Genomic DNA, 24,617 nt, shown 5'->3' with positions numbered 1-24,617 from the left:
TTCATTTGATATCAGTATATCGTACCAACTATGTCTACATGCTATAGCATGTAGACTGTGCAATAGGCTAGTGATTTCCACCAGTAGTGGAGTGAGCATATCAATTCCCATTTTAAGGTACTTCTCAAACTTGATTATAGAAATAAAAAAATGTTTAAACCTCACTCTGATTATTTAAATATACATTATTTAGAAGTAAAATGAATTTGTGGCAAAATCCTAAACAACTGCCTATCATTCACCCTCCTCATGACTCCAATACAATATCACATAGCCACAAAGAAATTTAAACCTAACAGTAGCTTCAGAAAGAACACAGAAAATAAATGAGGGGACTTGTTGAATTTGATTAATGACGAATGACACTTTGAAAATAAAATATATACACTAAATTCTTCCTTTTAGAGCCTAGAGTCAGGAAAAACTTTACATCCTCTAATGAACTCATATTTTTCTTTTTTAATCGGTTAATGAAGTAATGTTATTTTCTTATTCCATCACCAACAATAGCATTGCTGAACTTAGAACTTGATTATAATAATTATCTCATCCTGAGTACCTAATGCATATATACCTCTCCTTTTTGTGTTTTATTTCTGGTGTTTTAAAAAATATTTTTATTGTCTTGCTTATTCAGACTAAGTGTGGAAGTTATTTTAAAATTGCATTGGAAGTAGGCAGGTATACATTAATTTTTAAAGAAATGTTGAACAAAAGTGGTAGAATGATCTGGCCACTAAGATAGTTGATCCATCAGCCCTGAAGCAACGCTCATCTTAATATAATTCCACAAAGCTGAACATGTAAGAAAAATGGATGAAGTAAGACACTGAAATAGTTGCTATAGGTTGTGCAAGAAGTTAATTCATAGAGCCCTCAAGTGTAGTAAAATGAAAAAAATCCTCCAAAATTCTAGACAGCCTTTGAAACAATGCAAAATGAGCTGCCCCACGCATGATGCCATATCTTCATACAAATGTTGGTCTGATCCTATAGAATCCATAGATATCCTCCATTCAGTTATAAGTAAAGTAGATTACTTAAGGCTAAGGCTGAAAACTTTGAACATAGAGAAGCAATTAAGGCACATTTCATGGATTTATTTATTTCACAACTATTAACTACCATGAATTGAGTATTGTACTGGAAACTAAGGATATATCAAGACAGAAAAAAGACATGAGCTTCACCTCATGGATCTTAGACACTAAAAGAGCCAGATATTTGATAGGAGGGATGGTACACACAGTAGGCTAAATGGTGGCCCCAATGATATGCCCAGGTCCTAATCCCTGGAACCTATGAATATTACCTTATATGGCAAAAGATATGATTCAGTTAAAGTTCTTGAGAGAAGGAACTTATCCTGAATTAGCCAAATCATCCCTAAATGCAGTATGTGTCTTTATTAGAGCAAGGCAGAGAAAAATAAGACAGATGCACAGAGGAGAAGGTGATATAAAGATGGAGGCAGAGATTGGAGTGGTGGCCACAAGCCAAGGAACACCAAGGAATGTTGATAGCCCCAAGAAACTAGAAGGGACCAAGAGCAAATTCTCCCACAAAGCCTGCAGAAAGAGGGCAGCCCTGTTAATATTTTGATTTCCAGACTCTGGTTTCCAGAACAGGGAGAGAAAAAGTTCCTCTTGTTTTAAGACACCAAAGTGAAGGTAATTTGCTACAGACACTAATGCAGCACATAAATTACTATATAGTTAGAATTTGTGGTAAATGTCAAAAATGAAATGCACAAGGTAATATAAGAGTATAACATAGAAATCTACTTCTCATTGAATGCAGTGGAGTGGGAACCATGGAGAACAATACAATTATAGACTCAGTGGATGGAATTTGGGGTAACTAACCATAGTGTTAGACACAGGCACACATTGCGATGTGGAAAATGCAGAAATAGCAATAATGATAATACATTGCTCTGAACACAATACAGTGAAACTAGAAAACCCAAAAACGAACAGGTTTTTCCACCTGCATACATACATACACACACACACACATACATAAGCAATGTATGTTAAACAATCCTTCAGACAAAGGAGAGATACAGAACAGAACTTTCTAGAATTCCTAGAAAATAGTGAAAACAAAACATATCAGAATTTGTGGGGTATAGCTTTTTAAAAATGCTGAGGAAAATTTCTAGCATTAAATAAAAGTTTAAAATAAAATGGCTAAATGTATAATTCAAAAAGCAAGATATATAACAGCAAACTATAATAAAAGCCATCAGAAGGAAGTAATTAATAAATAGAAAGGAAGAACTTAATGATCTAGAAAACAAAACTAATAGCCAATCAATCAATAATAAGCTTTGGGGGGGGGAAATCAACAAAATGTGCAGCAATAACTAACTTAACATTTTAAATGGTAATATACAAAATAAGAATAGAAAGACATGGGGCACCTGTGTGGCTCAGTGGGTTAAGCCTCTGCCTTTGGCTCAGGTCATGGTCTCAGAGTCCTAGGATTGAGCCCCGCATCGGGCTCTCTGCTCAGTGGGGAGCCTGCTTCCCCCTCCCTCTACCTGCCTCTCTGCCTACTTGTGATATCTGTCTGTCAAATAAATAAATAAGATCTTTAAAAAAAAAATAGAAAGACATAACTACTGGTACATATTTTTAAAGTTATAAGTGAAACCCTACTAAAGACAGAAAATGCAGACCAATTTTCATTCAAAAAACTCCTTTTTGGAGTAGTGTTTATGGAGGTCAGAGGTCAAGGGCAGAGCACTAGAATGAGAATCAGAGACCTGGGTTCCAATTCTGCCTCGGCCACTGCCGAGCTGTGTGGTCTTCAGCTGGTGGATTCACCTCGCTAAGCTTCAGGTTCTTCATTTGTGAAGAAATCTCTCAGACCTCCTCCAGCTCTTAAATTGTGTATGTCCAAATTCTATATTTAAAGGAAACTAAGAAACACTGTTAGAGCTGCAATAAGCAAAATGAAAGGAAAGGACAGAGGGGAATCAGTTTGATAAATTGTCTAGCATGGAATAGCTAGGCAAACATATAAGAGAACTGTCCCTAATAATATTCCTCCATTTCCAAAATCACCTTAGCAAAAGAAAGCAGGCTTTCTGAAGTGTGTAGGACCAGGGAAGAACTGAATTCTAAGTATGATGATTTTATCCTCAGACCTCAGAGTTAAGTTCTGGATGCTATTAATTCCCCAGTGCTTCTTGAATTTTCCATCCAAGGTATCCCTAACTCTTGATAAGGATGAAAGTCCAGCCCTAAGAGAATAAGGACACAGAGCGAGGACACTGGCAATAAATGCAAAATGACTTTATAAACTTCTGATTCATTGTAAACTTTGAAATGCTATTGAAATTCCGTTCTGTAATATTCAGATGTTTGCCTTAATTATAAGCCATATTTTTAATTGCCAGCCTTAGAAAATGCTCTTTGTTTACCCTTTTTTTCCCATACTCCCAGTACTCCCCCTGGAGTATCTCAGTGTACCCCAGTGTGGAAACCAACAACCAGCTGAGAAATAAGACCAGACCACTCATAGGCTGGGCAGAATCCCACAGGGATAAGGATAGAAAGGGAAGCTCCGAGGCAAAATTGTAACTGGATCCTCTCCTGTGCAGTTTGAGAAGTTGTTCTCAGCTTCCACTTAGTCATGCCTGAGACTGTCTCATAGCCAATTAAACCTCCCAAGCTTGTGTTCACACAGCTTGTTCTCAGATGCAAATCCAATAGTGTCCCTTTGCAGGGTTGAAGGAAATTATAGTTCCAAAGAATGCAAATTATAACCTCTTTGACCCGCCCCCCACCCCCCTACCCCCCCATCCCTCCCTCTTGTGCTCTCTCTCCCTATTCAAATGTATTTAATTCAACCAGGAAAGTTTCCTACTGAAGTTCTGACGGGCACTTAATAAAGTATTTTGAGTCCTTTAGACTGATTGCATTCCACTGACAACCTGATGAAGACATGCTTCCAGCCAGCAGAGAACCTACCGAAGGGCCATGCCCTGCTAACCTTGAACAAACTCTGTGGCTTCCAGTTTCTTGACAATAAAATGAAGAGTTTGGACAATTTAACTCTAAGATCTCTTCCACAAGTGGTCACATTTGTGCTAGAGGGATTCTACCTTCAAACCCTATGCAACCTCACCTCCCCACATGCACATAGTGCCCCTGCTTTAGGTAATAGAAATGGGCACATGGCCCAGATTATTGCCAATCATAGGACCCCAATCCCTGATTATGTGAGTCGTCCAAGGAGAGGTCACCTGACCAATTCCAGTGTCATTCCCTGGAATTTTTCAAGTAGAAGCTGAGAGAGAGAGGGATGCTCTCTTTCCTCACTGATTTCTAAGCAATTAGTATAAGGCCCTGGAAGCTGCCAGTAGCTGTGACCTATGCCATAAAGGAAAAGTTGTTTGAAAATAGAAGGAAAGTAGACCAACAAGCAGAGATAAGAGACAGGCAGAGAAAAACTGAGTGGTTTTCAAGGCCTAAGTTTTTATTCATTGATATAAAGGTCTTCTATTTCTTTTTTCTGTTCTAGAAGCTTCTCTTAGTGTTGAGAAAGGCAGGTTCATGCATGTCATTTTTCAACCCCCACTCAGCCTTGGACCTGGAACACTTCCTTACCAAGAGATAAAGAGTTCCCATAGCTGGGGCTGGATTTACCACTTTGTGTAGGAAGAACTTTCCCTATTTCAGACTCATGTGTACTCCTTTGTCTTGCTGAAGTTAACACAAATGGCACCTGATCAACCCAAATATTGCATCTGTCCCCTGTGGGGCGGAGGTAGAATCCTTCTACTGTAGCATGAAAGGAGTGAGTGCAAGCCAGCTGCCCTGTGTTGGGTGCTAGGAGGAACCTGTTGGCCATGGGAGACTGGTGCCAGCTATTGGAGCTGACCTTGGTCTGCCTTTTCTCTGGGGAATGAAGTGATGTTCCCTCTTGGACTCGACTGTTGCTTTCCTTGGCGACTCCAATACCAAGATGCAGTGAGTGAAAGTATTTGGACCTATGCTCCTAATAACAGGCAACAAATGTCCTTCCCTTGACTTATACCCCTTCCTATAAATCCCAATTTGGCCTTGAGTAGATTAAGCTAGTCTGCACTTACACTAAAAGAATCCTGACACACATACCTATTCTTCTTTAGTGATTTCACTGCTTCTAGAACTCAGGGAAACTGAGAGAAGGTTCTCTCTACTGGTCATTGAGAGGAGTATTTGTTTTGCGCCTGCTTGGTGTAGAGGTTAATAAAGATAATATTAATCATAATTACTATCATTTGTTGAGAACTTCCCATAGATCGTATGTTCATATATTAGCTCATTCAGATTCCTACCAAGAAAAGGAAACTGAGGCTTTGGGAGGTTCCATAACTTACTCAAGTTCACACAGTTCATGAATAGTAGAGTTAAAACACAAATCTTCCTCATTTCAGAGCCTTGGTGTTGAGCTACTGCTTTATACTGTACTCAAGGTGCCTATATAAAGTGCTTCCATCATTCTATTGATAATTGGCAATATGAGGGAGTTTGAATAGTTTTCTACAGAAATGGTAGTAACCCTCAGGGAAGAAAACTCAGTGAGCTGGGATGGCACTTTATTGTGTAATCACTTTGTCTTTAACTTTTCTGAAAATCAACCAAAGCAAAACCCCCCAAAAAACAAAATAAAACAAAACAAAAAACACAGTCCTTCACCTTTCCCAAAGAAGTTCCAAGTTTTTGCAGGTTAATATAAATTCAGGCAAAAGGGAAAGAAAGAAGACTCAAAGGGCCATTATTGTTCACAGGCCAAATTCTGTCCTTGTTTAGGGAAATGTTGAAATTAAATATTAGAATCCTGAGCTATTGTTATTTTATTCAAAGTCAATTTTTTCTGTCATTGACTTTTGGAAAGATGACTCTCAAGAGAATATGGAACATCTAGTTAAGTGCTTTCTCTAGGAAGGATTGGGAGTAATCAGAGTGATTTTAAACCAAAGAGATAGCTTTGCTCTGAGCTAAGCCTCCTGAAGTGATCCCAGTGATTTACTGTGCTTTAAGTCTACATCCAAACACCAAGTTAAATTAACAGAATGAGATAAAATGGAAGCATCTGTCTATATATTCCGGCTGTATATGCCTGCATTTGTATATAATATATAATGCTACTATGTGACTTTACAGCTTTGCTACAGCCAATAACTCAACAATAACTTTATGCCAGCTGAGGGGACAATAAATGGCAGACCTCAGTATGTTTTATGTTTTATGCTGCATTAGTGCATTGCTTCAGCCAACTAATGATCCCAACTTCCCAACCTACTCCTTTATTAATGAATCTGAATTTATAGACCACCTCCTTCTCCTAGAGCACAGAGCAGCTCCCGTGGCCCATAGTATGTTGTAGCTTCACACCTAAATCAGTCACAGGGACAGGACTTTCACAACTTGGAAACTAACCCACTTAACTTTTTCAGTACTGATAACAGCTTTCTCTTTTGTGACAAGTGAGCTATTTAATTAGAACCCCTCTCTTCCTACCTTTTTCCTTACACTCACTGCAGCTCTAATTGTCTAAATTCTGTTTTTCTCATTAGAATATAAGGCACAAGGGAGTGAGTATTGAGTCAATCTCATTCACAGAATGTGGCAACTTGCCTGGGGCATAGTAGATCCTTAACAGAAAACTGGGTATGGTTTTTACCATTAGGTGATCATAAAAATGCTTGATCACAAGAGCCGTCCATTCAGAAATACAGCTGTGCTCTTAGTATCCCGTGAACACTCATGTATTTCACGCCTATCATGTGCCACCCACCATGCAGGAGGAAACAGATAAGATCGTCTCTTCGCTTGAGTTGCTTCCAGGTTTAGGAGTAATGAACCTATGGTAACAACTCAAATCCAAAGTGAATAATGAGGGCCCAGCAAGTACTCCAGGAATTCAAAAGAGGTGGATGGATATTGGACCTTACTGTTGCGATCCGGGAAGGAGAAAGGTGGCTTTTAAATGGAAGAAGGAGGATGGCTAGGAATTCAAAGATGGGAAGAAAGGAAGAAACAATCTAGGGGGGGGACAGTAGGAACAAAGTCGCACAGGTCAAAAGGTGCAGGATCTTTTCAGGAAGGTCCAGCTGGCAGAAAGTCTGACTTGTCTGTAGGGAGCCGTAGTCATAGTGTGGGGGTGAAGTTGGAGATCTGTGTGGAAGTCTCCTATGTCAGGGCAAGAGTGAGAAGCTGGGGAGTAAATCAGATGCACGCATTATCCTGCATGATAGTGGCCTCTGGGAGTTTTAGTCATCCTCAAAGCTTTGTTGTACCTGGGAGACCCAGATTCCCTTTCAGTTGCTCCCTTCAGTATTTCTTCCTAAAGCCAGAGGCCTCGACTTGCTATACTCCCCTCCCCACACTAGCAGTATCATTGCCTTTCTTTTCTCCTTTTTCAAATTTACCAGTAGTTCTCAACTACTAGGTGCCTCCCTGTTTTTTCTTGAACTGCTACGCTAGTAGTTTCCTTGGAGATGGGGAAGGGTTCACTGTGGGTCAGGCACAGAGCTGGGAGCCTTATTAAGTTTGGTTTCTTTTTGGGGGGGGAGGAGTCAAGATGGCGGAGAAGTAGCAGGCTGAGACTACTTCAGCTAACAGGAGATCAGCTAGATAGCTTATCTAAAGATTGCAAACACCTGCAAATCCATCCGCAGATTGAAGAGAAGAAGAAGATCAATTCTAGAAACAGAAAAATGACCACTTTCTGAAAGGTAGGACTGGCGGAGCAGTGAATCCAAAGCGACGGGAAGATAGACCCCGGGGGGAGGGGCCAGCTCCCAGCAAGCGGCGGAGCAACGGAGCACAAAATCTGGACTTTTAAAAGTCTGTTCCGCTGAGGGACATCACTCCAGAGGCTAAACAGGGGCAAAGTCTACACGGGGTCAGCGTGGCCTCAGGTCCCGCAGGGTCACAGAAGGATCAGGGGTGTCTGAGTGTCGCAGAGCTTGCGGGTATTGGAATGGGAAAGCCAGCTACAGAGACAGAGCCGACAGTAAGCTCACAGCTCGGGGTTACCTTGAACCGGTCGCAGGCTCGGTGAGCTCAGAGCGCGGCCGGCCGGAGGTCAGGCAGACGGGAGTTACAGGGCGCTGTTCTCTGAGGGCGCACTGAGGAGTGGGGCCCCGGGCTCTCGGCTCCTCCAGGCCGGAGACCAGGAGGCCGCCATTTGTATTCCCGTCCTCCGGAACTCTACGGAAAGCGCTCAAAGAACAAAAGCTCCTGAAAGCAAACCCGAGCGGATTACTCACCCCGGCCCCTGGTAAGGGCGGTACAATTCTGCCTGGGACAAAGACACTTGAGAATCACTACACCAGGCCCCTCCCCCAGAAGATCAACAAGAAATCCAGCCAAGACCAAGTTCACCTACCAGGAGTGCAGTTTCAATACCAAGGAGAGCGGCAGAATTCCAGAGGAGGAGAAAGCAAAGCACGGAATTCATGGCTTTCTCCCTGTGATTTTTTAGTCTTGCAGTTAATTTAATTTTTTTCTTTTTCATTTTTTTCTCTTCTTCTGCTAAAATTTTTTTAACTTTTACCCTTTTCTTTTTTAACGTTTTTTAACTAGCTTATCTAATATATATATTTTTTCTTTTTTATACTTTTCTTTATTCGTTTTCTTTTTTTAATTCTTTTCTTTTTTTTTTTCTTTTTCTTTCTTTCTTTTTGAACCTATTTTTATCCCCTTTCTCCCCACTCACGATTTGGGATCACTTCTGATTTGGTTAAAGCATATTTTCCTGGGGTTGTTGCCACCTTTTTAGTATTTTACTTGCTCCTTCATATACTCTTATCTGGACAAAATGACAAGGCGGAAAAATTCACCACAAAAAAAAGAACAAAAGGCAGTACCGAAGGCTAGGGACCTAATCAATACAGACATTGGTAATATGTCAGATCTAGAGTTCAGAATGACAATTCTCAAGGTTCTAGCCGGGCTCAAAAAGGCATGGAAGATATTAGAGAAACCCTCTCGGGAGATATAAAAGCCCTTTCTGGAGAAATAAAATAACTAAAATCTAACCAAGTTGAAATCAAAAAAGCTATTAATGAGGTGCAATCAAAGTGGAGGCTTTCACTGCTAGGATAAATGAAGCAGAAGAAAGAATTAGCGATATAGAAGACCAAATGACAGAGAATAAAGAAGCTGAGCAAAAGAGGGACAAACAGCTACTGGACCACGAGGGGAGAATTTGAGAGATAAATGACATCATAAGACGAAACAACATTAGAATAATTGGGATTCCAGAAGAAGGAGAAAGAGAGAGGGGAGCAGAAGGTATACTGGAGAGAATTATTAGGGAGAATTTCCCCAATATGGCAAAGGGAACGAGCATCAAAATTCAGGAGGTTCAGAGAATGCCCCTCAAAATCAATAAGAATAGGCCCACACCCCATCACCTAATAGTAAAATTTACAAGCCTTAGTGACAAAGAGAAAATCCTGAAAGCAGCCCAGGAAAAGAAGTCTGTAACATACAATGGTAAAAATATTAGATTGGCAGCTGACTTATCCACAGAGACCTGGCAGGCCAGAAAGAGCTGGCATGATATTTTCAGAGCACTAAATGAGAAAAACATGCAGCCAAGAATACTATATCCAGCTAGGCTATCATTGAAAATAGAAGGAAATGGGCGCCTGGGTGGCTCAGTGGGTTAAGCCGCTGCCTTCGGCTCAGGTCATGATCTCAGGGTCCTGGGATCGAGTCCCACATCAAGCTCTCTGCTCAGCAGGGAGCCTGCTTCCTCCTCTCTCTCTCTGCCTGCCTCTCTGCCTAATTGTGATCTGTCTCTGTCAAATAAATAAATAAAATCTTTAAAAAAAAAAAAAAAAAAGAAAATAGAAGGAAAGATTAAAAGCCTCCAGGACAAACAAAAACTGAAAGAATGTGCAAACACCAAACCAGCTCTACAGGAAATATTGAAAGGGGTCCTCTAAGCAAAGAGAGAGCCTACAAGTGGTAGAACAGAAAGGAACAGAGACAATATACAGTAACAGTCACCTTACAGGCAATACAATGGCACTAAATTCATATCTCTCAATAGTTACCCTGAATGTTAATGGGCTAAATGCCCCAATCAAAAGACACAGGGTATCAGAATGGATAAAACAACAAAACCCATCTATATGTTGCCTCCAAGAAACTCATTTTAAGCCCGAAGACACCTCCAGATTTAAAGTGAGGGGGTGGAAAAGAATTTACCATGCTAATGGACATCAGAAGAAAGCAGGAGTGGCAATCCTTATATCATATCAATTAGATTTTAAGCCAAAGACTATAATAAGAGATGAGGAAGGACACTATATTATACTCAAAGGGTCTGTCCAACAAGAAGATCTAACAATTTTAAATATCTATGCCCCCAACGTAGGAGCAGCCAACTATATAAACCAATTAATAACAAAATCAAAGAAACACATCAACAATAATACAATAATAGTAGGGGACTTTAACACTCCCCTCACTGAAATGGACAGATCATCCAAGCTAAAGATCAACAAGGAAATAAAGGCCTTAAATGACAGACTGGACCAGATGGACATCACAGATATATTCAGAACATTTCATCCCAAAGCAACAGAATACACATTCTTCTCTAGTGCACAAGGAACATTCTCCAGAATAGATCACATCCTCGGTCCTAAATCAGAACTCAACAGGTTTCAAAAGATGGGGATCATTCTCTGCATATTTTCAGACCACAATGCTCTGAAGCTAGAACTCAACCACAAGAGGAAGTTTGGAAAGAACCCAAATACATGGCGACTAAACAGCATCCTTCTAAAGAATGAATGGGTCAACCGGGAAATTAAAGAAGAATTGAAAAAAAATCATGGAAACAAATGATAATGAAAATACAACGGTTTAAAATCTGTGGGACACAACAAAGGCAGTCCTGAGAGGAAAATATATAGCGGTACAAGCCTTTCTCAAGAAACAAGAAAGGTCTCAGGTACACAACCTAACCCTACACCTAAACGAGCTGGAGAAAGAACAAGAAAGAAACCCTAAACCCAGCAGGAGAAGAGAAATCATAAAGATCAGAGCAGAAATCAATGAAATAGAAACTAAAAAAACAATAGAACAAATCAATGAAACTAGGAGCTGGTTCTTTGAAAGAATTAATAAAATTGATAAACCCCTGGCCCGACTTATCAAAAAGAAAAGAGAAAGGACCCAAATAAATAACATCATGAATGAAAGAGGAGAGATCACAACTAACACCAAAGAAATACAAACTATTATAAGAACATAATATGAGCAACTCTACGCCAATAAATTTGACAATCTGGAAGAAATGGATGCAACTACCACAACTGAACCAGGAAGAAATAGAAAGCCTGAACAAACCCATAACCAGTAAGGAGATTGAAACAGTCATTAAAAATCTCCAAACAAACAAAAGCCCAGGGCCAGACGGTTTCCTGGGGGAATTCTACAAAACATTTAAAGAAGAACTAATTCCTAGTCTCCTGAAACTGTTCCAAAAAATAGAAATGGAAGGAAAACTTCTAAACTCATTTTATGAGGCCAGCATCACCTTGATCCCAAAACCAGACAAGGATCCCATCAAAAAAGAGAGCTATAGACCAATATCCTTGATGAACACAGATGCAAAAATTCTCACCAAAATACTAGCCAATAGGATTCAACAGTACATTAAAAGGATTATTCACCATGACCAAGTGGGATTTATTCCAGAGCTGCAAGGTTGGTTCAACATCCACAAATCAGTCAATGTGATACAACACATCAATAAAAGAAAGAACAAGAACCATATGATACTCTCAATAGATGCTGAAAAAGCATTTGACAAAGTACAGCATCCCTTCCTGATCAAAACTCTTCAAAGTGTAGGGATAGAGGGCACATACCTCAATATCATCAAAGCCATCTATGAAAAACCCACCGCAAATATCATTCTCAATGGAGAAAAACCAAAAGCTTTTCCGCTAAGGTCAGGAACACGGCAGGGATGTCCATTATCACCACTGCTATTCAACATAGTACTAGAAGTCCTAGCCTCAGCATTCAACAAAAGGAAATTAAAGGCATCCAAATCGGCAAAGAAGAAGTCAAATTATCACTATTCGCAGATGATATGATACTATATGTGGAAAACCCAAAAGACTCCACTCCAAAACTGCTAGAACTTATACAGGAATTCAGTAAAGTGTCGGGATATAAAATCAATGCACAGAAATCAGTTGCATTTCTCTACACCAACAACAAGACAGAAGAAAGAGAAATTAAGGAGTCAATCCCATTTACAATTGCATCCCAAACCATAAGATACCTAGGAATAAACCTAACCAAAGAGGCTAAGAATCTATACTCAGAAAACTATAAAGTACTCATGAAAGAAATTGAGGAAGACACAAAGAAATGGAACAATGTTCCATATTCCTGGATTGGAAGAATAAATATTGTGAAAATGTCTATGCTACCTAAAGCAATCTACACATTTAATGCAATTCCTATCAAAGTACCATCCATCTTTTTCAAAGAAATGGAACAAATAATTCTAAAATTTATATGGAACCAGAAAAGACCTCGAATAGCCAAAGGGATATTGAAAAAGAAAGCCAAAGTTGGTGACATTACAATTCCGGACTTCAAGCTCTATTACAAAGCTGTCATCATCAAGACAGCATGGTACTGACACAAAAACAGACACATAGATCAATGGAACAGAATAGAGATCCCAGAAATAGACCCTCAACTCTATGGTCAACTAATCTTCGACAAAGCAGGAAAGAATGTCCAATGGAAAAAAGACAGCCTCTTTAATAAATGGTGTTGGGAAAATTGGACAGCCACATGCAGAAAAATGAAATTGACCATTTCCTTACACCACACACAAAAGTAGACTCAAAATAGATGAAGGACCTCAATGTGAGAAAAGAATCCATCAAAATCCTTGAGGAGAACACAGGCAGCAACCTCTTCGACCTCAGCTGCAGCAACATCTTCCTAGGAACATCGCCAAAGGCAAGGGAAGCAAGGGCAAAAATGAACTATTGGGATTTCATCAAGATCAAAAGCTTTTGCACAGCAAAGGAAACAGTTAACAAAATCAAAAGACAACTGACAGAATGGAAGAAGATATTTGCAAACGACATATCAGATAAAGGACTAGTGTCCAAAATCTATAAAGAACTTAGCAAACTCAACACCCAAAGAACAAATAATCCAATCAAGAAATGGGCAGAGGACATGAACAGACATTTCTGCAAAGAATACATCCAGATGGCCAACAGACACATGAAAAAGTGCTCCTATCACTCGGCATCAGGGAAATACAAATCAAAACCACAATGAGATATCACCGCACACTAGTCAGAATGGCTAAAATCAACAAGTCAGGAAATGACAGATGCTGGTGAGGATGCGGAGAAAGGGGAACCCTCCTACACTGTTGGTGGGAATGCAAGCTGGTGCAACCACTCTGGAAAACAGCATGGAGGTTCCTCAAAATGTTGAAAATAGAACTGCCCTATGACCCAGCAATTGCACTACTGGGTATTTACCCTAAAGATACAAACGTAGTGATCCGAAGGGGCACATGCACCCGAATGTTTATAGCAACAATGTCCACAATAGCCAAACTATGGAAAGAACCTAGATGTCCATCAACAGATGAATGGATAAAGAAGATGTGGTATATAACACAATGGAATACTATGTAGCCATAAAAAGAAATGAAATCTTGCCATTTGAGCCAACGTGGATGGAACTAGAGCGTATCATGCTTAGCGAAATAAGTCAAGTGGAGAAAGACAACTATCATATGATCTCCCTGATATGAGGAAGTGGTGATGCAACATGGGGGCTTAAGTGGGTAGGAGAAGAATAAATGAAACAAGATGGGATTGGGAGGGAGACAAACCATAAGTGACTCTTAATCTCACAAAACAAACTGAGGGTTGCTGGGGGGAAGGGGGTTGGGAGAAGGGGGGTGGGGTTATGGACATTGGGGAGGGTATGTGCTTTGGTGAGTGCTGTGAAGTGTATAAACCTGGCGATTCACAGACCTGTACTCCTGGGAATAAAAATATATGTTTATAAAAAATTAAAAATTAAAAAAAAACGTTTGGTTTCTTTTAATTCTCTCAATGGGCTAATCACTCAGATACTCCCATCATTCTCCTTTTGGAGATTTAAAAAGAAAGGTCAGACAGCTGGTAAGAATCAGAGATGATTCAAGGTCAGGTGTGCCTGAATCAATAGCTGAATTCAATCACTATACCCTACTGATTCTCTCAAAGAGCTGATTCCTAGCAACTTCCAGTCAAAATGTAGTGCTTTGTCCTTGGTCTTCCATGTCCTCACAATTATCTCTACACAGAGATGGTATTTCCTTGATTATATAAAGAGAGATTAACTGCAAATGAATTGGTTTCTTCTGCCTATACACAAAGGATGCCACTTTGGTCCTACTGCTCACACCATCAAATATTATTTTTAAGTCCAAGCAATTTTTCACATCTGAAATACTGCCTTTATTTTCCCCAAACCAAATAATAGCAACTGTCTTGCTTCCAACAAAAATAGAGTGACAGAATTGTGTTTGCCTCTGGTTTTTATTTTTCTAGATTATATCGGAAAACACAGAGGGAAACAATAGTCTCAGAGTATATTAGGCAACAGTGTTAGACAATACATTTCTGAAAAATAGTGGAAACATAGCCCAGCTATATATATCGATTTGGCTAACTTATTTATTCCTTATAAACTAGAAACACAAAAGGCTATCTATAAAATGTAATAACCAACCCGAACATAATACCTGATTTAATGTATTCTCTCAGTCACTGAAATTATCGAGAAATCCAATCCTGAAATAAAGTTTTACTCTTGGAAGCCAAATGTTTTTATATTAAGATAATGCTCTCAGCTGACAAAGCAGATGATACTCACTTTGAATCATAATACAGAATTCAAATATTTACTCTTTAGAATGCAAATTTGTCACAAGAGAGCTTTGTAAATCAAGAATTCTAAGGAATAGGTTAAGGGGTATTCTTGGACTCTCGTGACCAATCATGCAGGGACATCAACTTAGCTTTTTTTCTTTTTTTAATTTAAATTCAATTAGCAAACATATAATACATCATTAATTTTTGATGTAATGTTCAATGATTCATTAATTGCATATAACACCCAGTGCTCATCACATCACATGTCCTCCTTAATGCCCATCATCCAGTTATCCCAACCCCTCCACCACCTCCCCTCCAGCAACCCTCAGTTTGTTTCCTGGAGTCAAGAGTCTCTTGTGGTTTGTCTCCCTCTCTGATTTCTTCTCACTCAGTTTGCCCTTCCTGTCCCCATGACCCTCTGTGCTATTCATTATATTCCACATATGAGTGAAACTATATGATAATTGTCTTTCTCTGATTATTTCACTCAGCATAATACCTTCCATTTCCATCCATGTCAATGTAAATGGTAGGTATTCATCCTTTCTGATGGCTGAGTAATATTCTATTGTATATATGAACCACATCTTCATCCATTTGTTTGTTGAAGGGCATCTCAGCTCCTTCCATGGTTTGGCTACTGTGGACAGTACTGCTATGAACATTGGGGTGCAGGTGTCCCTCCTTTTCACTACATCTGTATCTTTGGAGTAAATACCCAAATAGTGCAGTTGCTGGGTCATAGGGTAGCTCTATTTTTAATGTCTTGAGGAACTTCCATACTGTTTTCCAGAGTGGCTGTACCAGTTTGCATTCCCACCAACAGTGTAGGAGTATTCCGCTTTCTTTACATCCTCATCAACATTTATTGTTCCCTGTCTTGTTAATTTTAGTCATTCTGACTGGTGTGAGGTGATATCGTGGTATCTCATTGTGGTTTTGATGGCATTTCCCTGATGGCAAGGGATGTGGAGCATTTTTTCAAGTGTCCATTGGCCATTTGTATGTCTTCTTTGGCTTTATACCTTGGGATCATGTTACGGTTAGCCATGGAGGAATGGACATACATTTGGAGGGAAAAGAATGGTGAATTTTCTGAAAGAATTTTTTTTTTTAAAGAATTCTTTGGAGAGTGTAAGAATGTCCTATTTTATCAGAGTCCAGAGTTGAGATACCCATGGGAAATAAATGACTGATAAAATTTTGCCAGGAATTGCATGCTGGCAGAGGGCTGGGAAGCAAGGTTTTCCAAGGCCCTGACCTGGTTATGGCACCCAAGTTTAAAATCCTACCTGAAGATCTCCTGAGGAATAAGTTTTAGTGCCTTAGCCTGACACTTATAATCACCATGTTCAATATCTAGTCAAGCACAGGAAATAACTCTGTAAGTATTAATATTGAATAAAACAAATGTTTGCTGAACATCCATCTTTACCTTTCAATTAGCTAAATGTGGCTTGAGCCCCACATTGACAATTGGATTTAGCCCTAATCTTCCCAGATTTCCATTAGTTTTATTCATCTCGTGCTTTTCTGCACCTCTTACTTTTTTTTTTTTTTGAAGATGTTTTGTGGTTATTCACAGGCATCTTGAGTTTGATGCTAGTCCATTAATTTTTTATCTTTCTTATTTCTGAATATGTGCCTTTAAGTCTATAATGTTTCCCTGCAAAATACTTGCTTAGCTGCATTCTCATTTTCCTGCTTTGGCATTCCAGTCCACGCTAAATATTTTATAACTTCCACTTAGCTTTCTTTAACCCACTAAGTATTTCAAATCAGGTTCCATAGTTTCCAATTGTATTTGAAGGAGGGAGAAAGTTCTTACTTTGGCTGTTTTTAAAAATCAATCTGTGATTTATTACATTGTGATTTAAATATATAGCTCATAAAATATTTTGGGGGATTTGTCGAGACTTCCATTGTTGCCTAAAATGTGATCAGTTTTTTAAAAGCTGTTTCATGTTTGTTTAGAAGAATGTGAATTTTCTATATGTTGGGTGCAGGATTTTGTGTGTTTGTATCTATTCAATAAAACTTGCTAATTGTGTTATTTGAAAGGTGTCTAGCCTTTAGTCATCATGGTCTTTCAGTTTCTCAAATTTTCTGAGAAGCTGCATTAATTTCATCTTGCCATTCCCTTAAATATTGCCTTATATATTTTAAAGATGCATTGTTCAGTGAATCCAAAATCACTGTTGCTACACAAGCCATGCGATATGCAACACTTCTGTCTCACAGTGTTTTTAACTTCAAAAATGATTATTATTTGTTATTAATGCATACTTACATTGATCGACACATTTTAATGACTTCCTACCTGACCATGGATTCTTTTTTGTGTACCTTTTTATTTTTCAGTAATTTCAAAATTATTCACAGAAAAGTTGCGAGTTCAAAAAACCCACATATACCTCTCACTCAGATCCCACCATTCTTAGCAGGTAACCATTTTTGTTTACAATGTATTATTTTTCTGAAGGTATCACCTCACATCTGTGGGAATGGTTCTTTTCAAAAGACAAGGGGTAAATAAATACTGGCAAGGATGGGGGGAAAAAGAACCCTGCTACAGTGTTGGTGGGTATGTAAATTGGTATAGCCATTATGGGGAAGAGCATCATTGTTCCTCAAAAAATTAAATACAGAACTACCACATGATCCAGCCATCCCACTCCTGGGTTTGTATCTAAAGGTATAAAATCAGTATTTCAGAGAGATTCCTGCACTCCCATGCTCATTGCAGCATTATTCACAGTAGCCAAGATGTGAAAACAACCTAACTGACCATCTACGGATGAATGGAGTTAAAAAATGAGATTACACACACACACAGAGACATGTACACAGGAATATTACTGAGCCATGAGAAAGAAGGAAATTTTGACCTGTGTGACAACATTGGATGAACCTTGAGGGCATTATGCTAAGTGAAGTAAAGCAGAGAAAGACAAATGCTTTATCAGTTGTTTGTAGAATCTAAAAAAGCCAAACTCGTAGAAACTGAGAGCAGAATGGTGATTCCCAGGGGCAGGGACTTGGGGGGAGTGGCAAATATTGGTCAAAGGGTACAAACTTTCAACTATAAGTACTAAGTCCTGGGCATCTAATTGTTGGGGTCCATTATCAAAAGAATGAGACTAAGACAAAATGAAAGTTATGCAAAGCTTTATTCTATGCCAAGCATTAGAAGTCAGACTGACCGGCCAGGCTGCCTCCAAAGAGGGGCACCCCATCTCGATCTCACAAGCTGGTTTTATAGAGCATAACCGCAGACCTCAAGGTATGTGGCTTCTATTGTTAGGGCGTTTACTCCCAGAACCGATACCCAGAACCAATACCAGGAACTGCTGGGATGTTTAGAACTGTTGGGATGTGCTGGGGCATTTAGAACTGCTGGGGCATTTATTCCTGGAATGAAGCCCATAGATGTAAACAACAATATGGCTACCCAGGTAATATGGAGTCGCTCTGACTAAGCAGGTCCTAATAGTTAAACAGGTTTTAACATTAAATCAGCCATAACACTAATGAACAGCATGGTGACTGTGGTTGATGCTACTATAATGTATACTTAAAAGTTGCTAAGAAAGTAAATCTTAAATGTTAGCACACACAAAAAGAAATAGTAATTATGTGAGGGGATGGAGGTGTTAATTAACCTTACTGTAGTCATCATTTTATACTGTATAAGTGTATCAAATTGTCGTGTTGCATATAAACTTATACAATGTGATATTTCAGTTATTCCCCAGGAAAGCTGGGGTGTAGGGGGAATAATAACCTATCAGTTTAATGAACGGCTCCTTTACTGGATCTTTTTTAAGTGTTGGGGGAGAGTGGTGTGCTCATTTTGGGGACCAAATTGAAAGTGTTTAATGAAAATTCATTATGTCTACATAGTATGACTGGGACTATCTTCCGGGGGGGGGGACCCGCATATGCAGAAAAAGACATAATAAAAATAATGAATAGAATAATAGAAGGTAATTAATAGAAGGTTTGAAATCACCTAGGTGTCCACCAATAAGAAATGGAAACCAAATGTGTTCTATGCAAGTGTTGGGTTAATAATGCTGAATGTAAGAAAGTCTGAAGCAGAGTAACATGTTTAACACGATAACACTTATTGTAAGTGAAGGTACAAGAGTGGATGTCTTTGATGGGGAGAGTTGAAACTGGAACCAGGGATGATTAGTAGAGGAAAAAAAATAAATAAAAACAGAGATATATATGGATATATGATACCTTTCCATAACTCAGAATTATGAGTAATCCAATTTGGTGCACCTGAGGTTCATTTTATTAAAAAAAAAAATAGGTGTAAACACTAAAAGAACACAGTACAAAACCATTTGCTTGGAAGCCACTGGTGCCTATCCCATGGGACTAGGCTTGCTGTAAGTGATCCAGAAATAGCCAGCATTTCCTTGCTTCATTCGCAGACTAATTTGTCTCATTATAGCACTGGCCACTGTTACTAATTTAGGACATGATAAGAGAGAGATCTTCTTAATACCTGAACTATATACTGGAACCAAAATGGGGATCTGGCAGTGGTAACAGTGGAATACTACAGCCAAGCACTTAGCAAAATAAGCCCAGGATATAGACCTGGGAATAAAATTTGGCTCTCCCAATGTTACTGAAGCCTCTCACTTTAGAGAAAATGTTTCAAATGTCAACCTCAGAATCACCAGTACCAACGTTTCATGTCCTACCAAACTTTGTGGAGTTTTCAAGTAGACAGAACACTAGCCAATTTAATGATTACAATGAAAAAAATTGGACAAATGTCAGCTTCCAGTAGCTAAACTTGTTTACTAGTAAGCTTTCCTCCCGAGCTTGTCGCACACAGCTGCAGCACTTACCTGCTAACACTCAGCAGGACACCCATCCTCAGAACAGGAAGCTGGAAAACAGGCTCCGGGCTTCTGCCTCCTTTTTGGCTCATCTGTCCCTACTTACCTTCATTGATTTCATGGCATTCCTCTGACCTCTTCCTGCCCCAAATCTGCGTTCTGGTTATCCTTGTCATTTGGTTTAATTGAAACTCATTCCTGGCCTGTTTCTTTTGCCACAGTTGCATAGAAACCTTCGACTCTGAATTTGACCCACATTACATGGGCCTGCATGTCCCTAAAATAAGTAACTCTACTCATGAATACATTGCAAAATCTGCAACATCCCAGCCTCACCCAATTTCAAAACCTAATTTTATTCTTCACTGCCCACCATCTGGCCTTAGCAAACTGGCCGACTCTCTTATTTTTTGTGTGTCACAATGCCTGTGTCCTTGAGGGTTTTTTTTTTTTTTTTTTTAATTATCAACCCTGGAGAGTTAGGATTTAACTGTATGTATTTGAGACTGTGTATACCATCTTTCTCCAGAATGATTCCCCACTCTTGCTAGACAGGAAGAAAAGAAAGGGAGAATTTAAAGAACATGCTTCTGTTCCAAGTTTAGACAGCGACCCTAACACACCATGAGTAAGGAGTAATCAGACACTCCCCTCTGTCTGGGTCTTAAGAGAAGATAAACCAGTAAAAAATAAAGCCCATGCATGCACACACACGCATAAGCACATTTCTTCCCTTCTATAGTGGGCTCGTGAGAAACTGGGGTTCCAGGAGGAGGGTGGGATGGAGAGATACAGGTTGGGCTCCTCAGTTGCTTTTCCTGGCTCCCCTTTCAGGGTGATGCTCTGGGCCCACCCTCCCTGCCCATGATCGGAAATACGAGCATCCATACTCCAAGGGTACCATAGCCACTGTAGCCTATATCGCTTGCAAGAGGACTTGTGTTCAGACCTGTGAGAATCTTCTGCCAGGCATTATTCCCATCCCTATCTTTACTTTCCTATTGGGGGGGTGGCTTTTCAGTTTTGTAAATACATTGGGTCAAAGGACGTTTGGATACACTGAACCGCGAAGGCGAACTCAACAGAAATAAAATAAGCTGTAAACCATTGACTTTAATCAGCAGAAATCTATGACACAGTACGCGTGCAGACACAGCCTCAACCAACTCAGATTTGTGTTGGGGCTTGCTCCACTTCCTCGGACCTTCGCTGCCTTTGCAGAGTTCTAGCTGGATCCTGCCAGTCATGCTCCGGAGAACACAAAGTGATCTTCAGCCTCTAGGCAGTGTCCAGTCTACCCTGAGACTCGTCTCCATTTTAGACTCTGCAAAAGCCTGCATCCTGCACTCTTGAGGTGCTTGTTCCTTTCTCCTCTCTTTTTAATAATGGCCTGTATTGGAGAGACCTTCTTCTTTGCTCAGAGTTTGCCTCACATGTGTTCCGAGGAGGGCGTGATCTCTAGTAGATTTCTCTTCCCAGTCCCTTTGCAAGTCTGAGAGTGATAGAAGAGGGTTCATGCCATTCGTTCCTTCGTTCATTCTTTCATTCATTCATCATCATTTAGCAGCCTAATATGTGACTGGTTCTTTGCCCAGTTGCTGGGTGTGCAAAGAGGAAAAGAACAGCACAGAATGCTGTGGTTATGGGATTGTCTCTGTTTAGAACCCATTTGTTGGCATGAGGAGCAAAAATGTGTTTGTGATTATAGTATATTTAATATCCTGCTACATGACAGTGCTCTACGGGTAAGCACACGCCAGAGAACTTTGCATGTGTGCTGATGGTGCAGAAACCTGTGCATGCATGAAGGGGACTCCAGTGGCTTTTTGAAAGAGCAACTCAGGGGACCAAGGAGTGTCCTGAAGCAATCCTGATGGAGACCAGAGTCCTGGATGCCAGTCAGCCGCCCCCGTTTGGCAGACCTCTTTTCTGCAGCTCAGAAGCCAGGGTCTCCCTACAGGAGGGATATGTGTTTATTTTTCTGTTGTAGGCCTGTGCAAATGCTTTGTGTTCAGACTGTTCTGTGACTTCAAAGAGGTTCAGGAAGCCAAAGTTAGCACGGTCAGCTTTCAAATTGCAATTTGAGGATAATATTTTGAAGGAGCTATACATGAAAGCAAAGGCAAACCTTGGGAAATGTTGTGAAAATATGTTTTTCTCCTCACCAGCTAATTACCTCCTACTCATGGGCGCCCAGGGAGAGGGCTCCGGGTAAATGTTTACTGCCGTGGATGCTCCCTCATCACAGGGAACCAACAGTGCCCAATCCAAGTGTGTGCATTGACAAAGCAGAAATGCAAATAGGTGGTTCACAAGGCATTTGATTTTGTTTCTGGTTTTCATGCAAAATCTGATGCGACAAGCCACAAACATGTAAGAGCCCTGAAGCTGCAGTTACACCGAAGACTGGGCCCTCACACTGGCTCCTCATCAATGCCCTGACCAGTTGTTAGGCAACTGGGTTGGGGGGAAGGGGGAAGTTCCAATGCCAGGGGTTGTGCTAAGGTTGGTCTCATGGGGACAGCAACCAGCTCCATGTGGCCACGGAGCATTTGAACTGTGGCTGGTCCTATGTGTGTAAGAATACATCCTGGATTTTGATGACTTAGTACAAATACATCCATGTAAAATAGAGTAAATCTTACATGGGTTGCAGATTGAAATGCTAACATTTTAAATGTATTGAGTTAAATAAAACAGAATTAAATGTGTTACACTAGCTTTTTACTTTTTACTTTTTTTTTTTTTTTTAACGTGGCCACTGGAAAATTTAAGATAACATATGTGGCTGGAATTCTACTCGGGTTAGACAGCAGGGCGCTACAGTCAGAAGGCAGTGGCAGAGAAGACACGGGTTTGCCTTTAAGGAACATCCCATCTTACCTATGTGACAGATAAGTCAATAGACAAGTAGGGCTGCAGTTGTTGGCACTCATGAGAAGGGCACCTAACCCCATCTGGGTCGGGATATGCTTCTCTGGTGTGGTAGCAGAGTAACGACCCCCTCTCCACCAAGAACCTCCACCTCCTGATCTGGGGACCCTGTGAACAGAGTGCCTTACCCTGCGTGAAAGGTTTTGCAGGTGTGATTAAGTTAGGGTTCTCAGATAGGGAGGGAGCATGGCGCCGATGTAATCACAAGCGAATTTATAAGCTTACGAGGGAGGCGGAGGGAGATTTGACTACAAAGACGAAGTGAGGCAGGCAGACGTGATGTGAGGAAACCTGAACCCCCTGTTACTGGCTTTGGAGATGGAGGAAGAAGATCAAAAACCAAGAGCGTAGGCGGCCTCTAGAAGCTGGTAAAGGCAAGGAAGCGGATTCTCTAGAGCCTCCAGAAAGGAACACAGCCCCGCTGACACCTCGACTTTAACCTAGGAAGACCTACGTAGCACTTTGAAATGACAAAACTATAAGGTAACGCATTTGTGTTGTTTTAAGCTGGTCTGAGGTAATTTGTTAAAGCAGAATAAGAAATTTACCCGCCAGGCAAAGTAATACCTACTCTTAGAGCTGAACAATTAAGAGGAGTGATGCGGGTGCAGAGTGAGGGCATGTGCGAGGGGCGCGAGCTCCAGCAGGGAGAGTGAGCCTTGTGCACCTTTCCAGCGTCTGCTGGTATACTGGACACAGCCTCCTGGGTTCAGTAGCTGTTTTCAGATCAGCCCTCAGTGTTTTGTGACAAGTATCTCTTGTCTATTTTAGGGTTCCCTGTTTTTACACCCACCAGACGCTCCAGTGCTTCCCTCTTCTCCATCCCTTGCACACACGGATGCCACGCGGGTTTCGTGGTGGCTGGTCATCTCTGGGGTTTGTGAGGATACCTTGTCGCCGTTTTATCGTACATGCTGCTGCCTGTAGGGTTTGGAGTCCTGTTTCGTTTTGCTCTCTAGTCACTCTCTCTGTTTATAGGTGGAGTGGGAGCGATTGGAAAAGATTACAGAACTATGAATGGTTGCGTCTATGGGTTTTGAAGAGTCAGACAAGGAAATGGAGGCTTAAACATGAAGTAACTTGGGCCACATCTTAAGTAAAAGGCAAAATTGTGGTGGAATGCCAATCTGACTCCTCTTTCTCCTGAGGTCATGCAAAAAATCACCCAGTTCTGACTTCCACAGTTTGAGATGGATATTGACAGAGCACAGAATGATCCTAAGTGAACTGTCACATTCCTTCATTTATTTTGCAGAGACTTACTGAGCCCCTCTCCATGGGTCTGGCTCTCTACCAGGGGCTAAAAACAAAACAAGAGGAGGCAAACAAATCGGCCCCTGCTTTCACGAAGCTCCCATTTTACTGGAATATGAGGAACAGCTAAATGCAATTAATGTGCCTGCTGCCTGATGCCCCAGCCGAGGCAGGGAACTCATGCATTCTTATCAAATTATTGCTATTATTACTATGTTTTATTTTTTTTCTACTGGTCCTAGTAAGTATCCTGCTAAATGCATTTACCTAAGAGTCCTCCAAGTTACCCAAGTTCTTTGCCTCTGGCTCACACAAGGCATCAGAGAGAAGTGAAATAGTTCATTAAAAAAGAGTAAGAATGGGGGCACCTGGGTGGGTCAGTCTGCTAAGCGTCTGCTTTCAGCTCAGGTCATGATCTCAGGGTCCCAGGATCGAGTCCCGCACTGGGCTCCCTGTGGAGGCGGGAGCCTGCTTCTCCCTCTACCTCTTCCTGCTTCTCCCTCTGCTTGTGTTCTCTCTCTCTGTCAAATAAATAAATAAAATCTTTAAAAAAAAAAAAAGGCAGCAAGAATACCACTCCCTATAATCTCTTTCTACACATATACATATCCTATTGGTTCTGC

The 24,617-nt window shown here is 40.5% G+C and overlaps 1 long non-coding RNA gene across 1 annotated transcript in view; it reads right to left on the bottom strand.

The window, feature by feature from the left end:
- The window catches only part of LOC116573652, a 101,241-nt gene extending 81,053 nt beyond the window's left edge, over positions 1-20,188 (bottom strand). Inside the window, exon 1 of the long non-coding RNA XR_004278911.1 lies at positions 19,816-20,188. This is a non-coding gene — a long non-coding RNA (uncharacterized LOC116573652). The remainder of the gene's footprint in view (positions 1-19,815) is intronic.
- Positions 20,189-24,617: the final 4,429 nt, after the last annotated feature.

The sequence above is a fragment of the Mustela erminea genome, chromosome 14 (genome assembly GCF_009829155.1).
Source record: "Mustela erminea isolate mMusErm1 chromosome 14, mMusErm1.Pri, whole genome shotgun sequence".
Taxonomy (NCBI): Eukaryota; Metazoa; Chordata; class Mammalia; order Carnivora; family Mustelidae; genus Mustela; species Mustela erminea.
The sequence above is the reverse complement of the archived record's forward strand: the minus strand, read 5'-3'. Positions and strand labels throughout refer to the sequence as shown.